This window comes from Cotesia glomerata, linkage group LG10 (genome assembly GCF_020080835.1).
Source record: "Cotesia glomerata isolate CgM1 linkage group LG10, MPM_Cglom_v2.3, whole genome shotgun sequence".
In the NCBI taxonomy this organism is placed as follows: domain Eukaryota; kingdom Metazoa; phylum Arthropoda; class Insecta; order Hymenoptera; family Braconidae; genus Cotesia; species Cotesia glomerata.
This window is the reverse complement of record NC_058167.1, coordinates 13,331,491-13,338,680: the sequence shown is the minus strand read 5'-3', so window position 1 is coordinate 13,338,680 and position 7,190 is coordinate 13,331,491. Positions and strand designations below refer to the sequence as shown.

General features: G+C 27.3%; 1 long non-coding RNA gene across 1 annotated transcript; it reads right to left on the bottom strand.

The window, feature by feature from the left end:
• Window positions 1-4,684: 4,684 nt before the first annotated feature.
• On the bottom strand, window positions 4,685-6,990 carry LOC123272788. The gene is made up of 3 exons (XR_006511164.1): window positions 6,659-6,990; window positions 6,203-6,591; window positions 4,685-4,925 (listed from the first exon to the last, which is right to left on the bottom strand). It is a non-coding gene; the product is annotated as an uncharacterized LOC123272788 (long non-coding RNA).
• Between the last annotated feature and the right edge of the window lie 200 nt (window positions 6,991-7,190).

Genomic DNA, 7,190 nt, shown 5'->3' with positions numbered 1-7,190 from the left:
TTTTACAAACTCAGTAATTTATCTAAAATATTTTACACCCATAATTAAATAGTAAAATAATTAAGTAACAGCAATTAAGTAGAATAAAATTTAAAAATTCTAAAGCCTAACTGATCTGATAATTGGATATTTAAGTAAATATTTCTATAAATAAATAAATACATAAATATATACCTCGTGAGATAAGAGACCTGAACGGTTTTTAATAAAAATAATGATAATATGAGCATTTGATGTCGTCGTAATGAGAGTCCGGTATACGGGGTATCTCGAAGGACCATGTTACTGATAACGACGTCGCATCAATCATCCCCACTGTTTCTTATGTCCAACAAAGAGCCCAGACGCCTCAACACTAACGAGATAGAGACGGACTGACCTCATCTGAGGTAAGTTTTATACATTTTATATACATTTACACATAACACATATATGTATATAATAAAGTACTTAAAATATACACAGCTATAATGAAGACACTCTTCCAAGTCCTGTGTGGCAAGTGGAAGCTTTATTGTTATTATCATTCTTAGTAGTTATTAATATGCTTGAAACTGATAAATTGAAAATATTTTTTATATTAATTTTTTTAATGGTAAAAATTTTCCAATTCTTTAATTTAATTAATATATTAATTCCTTAATTAAATTAATAATCAAATTTATAATGTAATTGAGAAAAATCAGGTTCGATTACTGGCTTAAGGGGAAATAACACTGTGACGGTCGAAAAAAAAGGTGAATTTTGGGAATTTTTTTGACAAAGTTTAAAAAAATTTTAATTTCAAATTTTAATTTTCAAAAAAATGACTACTCATGGAAAATTTTCTTATTATTTTTTTATTTAACCCGACTAAAAAAATCTATAAAATAAAAATTTTGAAAATTACGTACGTGTAATGATAACTACATCCTTACTGAATAAAAAAAAATTTGGGTTTTTATTTTTAGATGATCCGTTTTTGAGTTATTGATGCGACCATGGAGGGGGAGATTTTTTCTAGTGCTCTACGCCCCCATGAAAAAAAAAAATTTTTTTAAAAATATATTTAAAATCTATTGAAAATATACAAATATATAAAAAATATGTATAGTAAATATATTTTTAATAACTAACTTTTGGCCGATTTTCATATATATTTTAAATATATTTTAGATATATTCAAAATGTATTTTAAAATACATAAAAAATACATAGCTAAAAATATAAAAAAAATAATATTTTGAATATATCTAAAATATATTTGAAATATATAAAATATATATGAAAATCGTTATTATAACCCAAAAGTTAGTTATTAAAAATATATTTACTATATATAATTTATAGATTTTTAATATATTTTTTATATGTTTGGAAATATATTTTTTTTATTTTTTTTTTTCATGGGAGTGAGATTGTTAATAATTTTATAATAGTTAAATATTTTTTAATCAAAATTTAGGGTAATAATCTTTAATGCACGCTTAATAAAATAAAAAAAAATCCGATCCCCAAATTCTTTTATTTTCTGTTAAAAAAATTTCCAAAAATCACTTTTTTTTTCGACCATCACAGTTGTATTCTCCCTTAATTCGATCCCAATATTTCAAAATTATTCTTATATTTTTATTATACCTAATTGTAAAAATTGTAATTAGAATTTTTAATAAAAAATAAATATTACAAAAATTTTATTATTAATTTTTTTTTTAATTATGTCTCCAATTTTTTTTACCGAGAACTTGTAGAAAGAATTGCAAGGCTTAAAGTGACACATTATCCGAACGCAGGATATAACACAAGCGACCATTTTAGTGGATGACGCTAAAGCAGAAGTGAAAGAGGATGCAAATGGTTTGCTTACGATACAGCACTACCTTATTCAGCAGACACATTACTACGGTAGCCACTCGGTTATTAACGATCTGAGTAATCGACCGGTTATTATAGTCGTCGGCTAATTTTATTTTCATCCGTAACTTATTTACTCTAAAAAGAAGAAAAATAAAACCAAAAATTGAATTCATGAGAGCTGGATGATGATGATGATAGATTTTATTTCAACATCAATTTATTCAACATTGTCGCTGATTACATGCATGTAATTGACAAATAAAATTATTAATTTTATCGTTATTGTATTATTATTATTGATTAAATAAAATCAATGTTGCTCATTATCCATTATCATTATCATTGTACGGCCTCATGCATTTAGTTGTAGCTGTGCTGGTGAATTAGTCCAGCATACAGAATAAATGACCGCGGCAATGCATATAATATAAACCGCAGCATGGCCGACGCCCGGATAATTAAATAACAATTACAGGACTCAGGTGGGGCGTGCAGTCGCGCGTGCATTCCCGATCTGAACGGCATATTTTATGGTAAGTATAGTTTTAACATTCACATATGCTCTTTTTAATATTTGAATTCGTACTCACTACTCCACAAACAGGGCACTTTTATAGATGTAAAGTTTATGGTTATACATATTGCGATCATGATCAGTGATTATGGTTACTTTAATACACTACAATGCAGTCAGTTTGTTCTTTAATATGTCACGTAGTATTTTAAGATAAAATTTCAAAATATCAAAAACTAATCATAGAATCTTCAATATATATTGAATAAAATATTGAGAAAAAATTTTTAAATTATTGATCCAACCTCATTAACTTAATTTAATCAATAATTTTTTATAATAATGCAGAGTAATTTTGGTTACTGATTTGCAAAACTTTAAGTTTGAATTTTATTTTAAATTTGACTAAAATTGTAATTCTCAAAACTTTTGAGATCAAAACAATTAAAATTAGTCTGCATAAAATTAAATGATTGTTATATTTACATAAATAAGTCAAAATTTTAATTAACAAAATATAAAATAATATTGTAAGCCTCTGAAAAAAAAATTAACTTGATTCAAGAGAAAAATTCTTGAACCAAGAATATAATTTTGAAGAGGGTAATTGTCTTGAATCAAGAAAAATTCTTGAACCAAGTAAAATTTCCTTAAATCAATTTTTTTACTCAAAGCAAAAATATTAAGTTCTTCAAAATTAAATACTTGATTCAAAAATATTTTTTTTTCTGTGTATAATTTTTATATCCTAAAATTTTTTTGATTATATTGAAAAAAAATTTTATTTATGTGAATGAAAAAATCCTGATTTTTTTACACCTTAAAGCTTATTTTGATCAGTCCATAATTGAAAGTATAATTTTTATCTGAAAATATTAAAAGTTATGATTCTTTTCATAAAACTTTATTTTTTTTAATTTTTTCAAGTATGTCAGAGACTTTAAAGATACTTATAAAGTTTATAAATTATATTAGCATGCATAAAATTTAATAAATGTTTCGGTCTGACTCTCACAAATCTTCCTAAATTTGATATAAAGTTTCAGAATCATACATTCGTGATTAAATAAAAAAAAATTATATTATTAGTACTTGTTTTTCTGAATTTTTGGGTAAAATATTTAACAACTGTTAACTAGTCTAATCTCCAAATTTTGATAAGTAAAAAATTTCACTGTTTGAAATTTTTGCCGATCAAAATAAAAATAAATACACTGATAAAAAAAAAAATAATTTGATTAAAGAAAAAAATCTCGAACAAAAAAATCGTTTCGAAGAATTTTATGATTCTAAATCAAGCCAAAAAAATTCTATCAAATAATTTATTAAAAATGACATAGAAAAATCAAGACAAATTTGTCAATTAAAAACTTTCTACTTAATTAAAGCTGCGAAGCTCTTGAAAGTGATTTTCTAGTCAAAGAATTTTCCTCTTAAATCAACTAAATTATTTTCCCTGGACTTTTTTCAAAAAAGACCTGTACACATTCCATCTGAGTATTATTTATTAATATTTGAATTTTCAGTGTTGTTTTAAAACAAGAGAGTACCTCAAGTTGGCTGTCCCCTCGCTCGTGTACATACTGTGTTGTTCGTGATCGTTCGGCCGCGAAAGCACGATACCAGCCGCACGCCATAACCACAACTTCCTCCGTTTTAGCTTTTTGCCTCTATTCTCTTCTGCTCTCTGTCTAAATATCTCTTTATCTCGCTCTTGAACTGACAGTTCGTATACCTGAGTAGAGGCCTTTTGTCTCCAAAGCGATGGTTTAGACGCAATACCTCTGTTTGTTGTTATTGTTATTTTTATTTTTATTTAGAGATAATACAATACAAATGGAAATGGAAATAGAAACAGAGAGTCAAAGTCTGAATATAGAACCTCAACCAGAACCATAAGAATTAGTGCCTGCGGCGATTATTATTAAAAAAAATGCACTCTTCTGATATCCGGCTCCATCATCTGCGATCAAGCCGCATTAAAAATTATATAACAATATTATAGACTTTAACTTTAATTATATTAGAGATCTATATTTCTTTTATTTCGTGGACAGTAACAATAACAAATTCGTTAGTTTTTTAATTTCAATGCAGCCATCTGTTTTTTCTTTTACTATTATATTCTTCTTCTATTTAAATATTTTGCGTGTGGCCCACTCCGCGGGGGTGTGACTTTGTTGGTCACCTGCACAAATTACTACCGAAAAATAATTAATAACCAAAAGAGTATACAAGATATGTATTAATAAGTATTATGAGAGAAATAAATTTAAAAAAACACAACCAAGGCTTAAATTTGAGAAAATGCGGGGAAATATCCTCCCATTACCTGGGAACTAATAGTCCGTAGTTGGCTCTAATCTTTTTTTGTAGAAGATGAGGATCTCCTCCCTTCTAAATGCTCCTGGAAGATCAGATAGAGTTGATATGCAGCGCATCCGGTTCGTCCTCTTCATTGTCGGGGGAATAATTTTAAGGAAAATTAAACGATTGCTGAGGAAAATTAGAGGTCTTCCGTCTTCGGTCTGTGTCGGAAATTGGACATGAAAAATGTTCGATGTTAACAGAGTCACTGAAAAAACAGAACCACGTAATTAGTGGGTGTTTAAAGTTAATTGACCGACAGTTGATGTTGGTTTATAGTTTGTGGGTGTATTATATATGAAAAAATATATTCTTTATTGTATATTTTTTATTGTTGGATGCAGCATTGTTCCACCTGCACAGTAAGAAATTTTTCATTGTATAAATAATTATTTTTGTGGTAAATATTTAACAATATTTATTATCAATGCAAATAACTTAAAAAATTTTAAATCATGAACTTTATTTAAGGGAATTAATTTTATTATAATTTATTTCTTTTTTTGTCAAAATTATTCAATTTTTTTTTGGAAAAAAATCTTGTAATTTTTCTGTGCAATCAAACAACTAGAGATTTTTAATTTTTCTACTTTTTTTATGTATATTATATCAATAAAAAATATTAATTAAATAAAAAACAACAGTAAAATAATTAAGTTTAAAATTTAGCATACAAAAAATTAAATTTTACTCAATTTAATTATTTTTTTTTGTAGTAAAATTGACCGCTTTTTATTAATAATTCATAAAAAATTTATTTGAATAATTATTAAATGGAATATTTTTCAATTTATTGCAAAAATCACTTACTTAAGTATTTTAATCGTAGTTTAAATTATAAATAATTAATTTATATCAGTGCATTAACAATATTGTTTTCACAAAAAAAAAATTAATTATACTATAAAAAAAATTTTTTTCTTAAATAAAAAAAAATTTTTTATAAATAAATTAAAATTCACAGGAAGAAAAATTTTATTCTAAAAATTTTTTGACTTAGTTTAAATAAAAAAAAGTTCTTCGAAATAATTCTTTTTTATATTTAAAAAATTTCCTTTTTAACCAAATTAATTTTATTTTTAACTTTGTATTTAAAAACTTGCCCTTGATATTCAAAAAAATGTTTAAAAATCAATTCAACAGAATTATACTCTGTCGTTAATTTTACAATGTAAAAATAAAATAAACATACATTACAAGGAAAAGTATATTTTTCTCAAGTAATATTATTCTATCACGACATATATTATTACGTATGTAGTACGTATTGTGCAGCATTGTTTCACACACCTGCTGGAGCCAATTAAGCCCCATAAAGAATAAAGACGGCTTTGGATCCTTGTCCTCACAGTAATTATAATAATAAATAATTATATAAATGTAAATGTGAGCGTAAAAGTATGAGTGTGAGTTTGAATGAATAAGAATAAACGTGAGTGAAAATGACGCGTAATGCGTCAAATCGAATTAAGCGGGCGCAATTACCGGGATACAAATCCGTGGCAGGCGTTAATGAGCGCCAGCGGAAGTATTTCTTTCTCCTTTCGTCTCCCCCTTCTTATTGTGGGTTTCCGGCTCGGCTGGGGGTTCGCAGAACTCGTACTCATGGTGAATAGAAGCAACACCAGCTTCGGGACAGGGAGACAGCCTGCAGGTGGTGAACCAAGATAAAATCACCTAATTGTTTCACTAAGCGAACGCGACTGTCCAACTGTGTACATAACAGATAATACCAGCGAGCCATATTATTCAAACATGCAGTGCAAAGTTGATATGACCGAAGTCAGTGGGTACTTTCTGTTGTTTGATGTTTGGCTGCTTTTGTTACGAGAACTGACAACTGTAGTATTAGGAAGACAATGGCCGGTTATTTGCTGAAAATTAAATAAAAAACGCGAATATGGGCAATAGTTTTTAAAAATACTTACTTCTAATACGTACTTAAAAGCTGAGGGTAAAAGTTGCCTGAAAATAAAGGACTTATTAGCAGACATGTTGCCTGTTGCCTGGTGAGTTAAGATAGCCGGGGGTCATTATTTCCGTGTTTTGATAAGAGACCGAGACCATCAGACATCTGAGTTCCTTAGGACTCTATATGCAGTGTCCGGGTTGAAGAGAAGTTCGTGGGAGCTAGTATTTGCTGTATAAGAATATTTATCCAGACGTGATTCTCTCAGCAGTTGGATCTCGACATGGACACTACTGGATAACTGGCGCCAATTGTTTCTACCCTTCTTCTTTGTTCCATTTTAGTTCATTTTACTTGATTTAAAAATATTTTTATGCTAGATTTAACATGCAATGATTTTTTAAGTTCAGAATTTTTACTATTAATGTTGAAATAAAAATTTTGTAATATTTTTTTTCAATAAGGAATTTTTTTGTTGGAGTTTTACAAAAATCTTTAAAAAATTCGATCAATTTAAACCTAGAAATTTTTTTGTATTCTGCATGAAAAAACAAAGGAAAACAT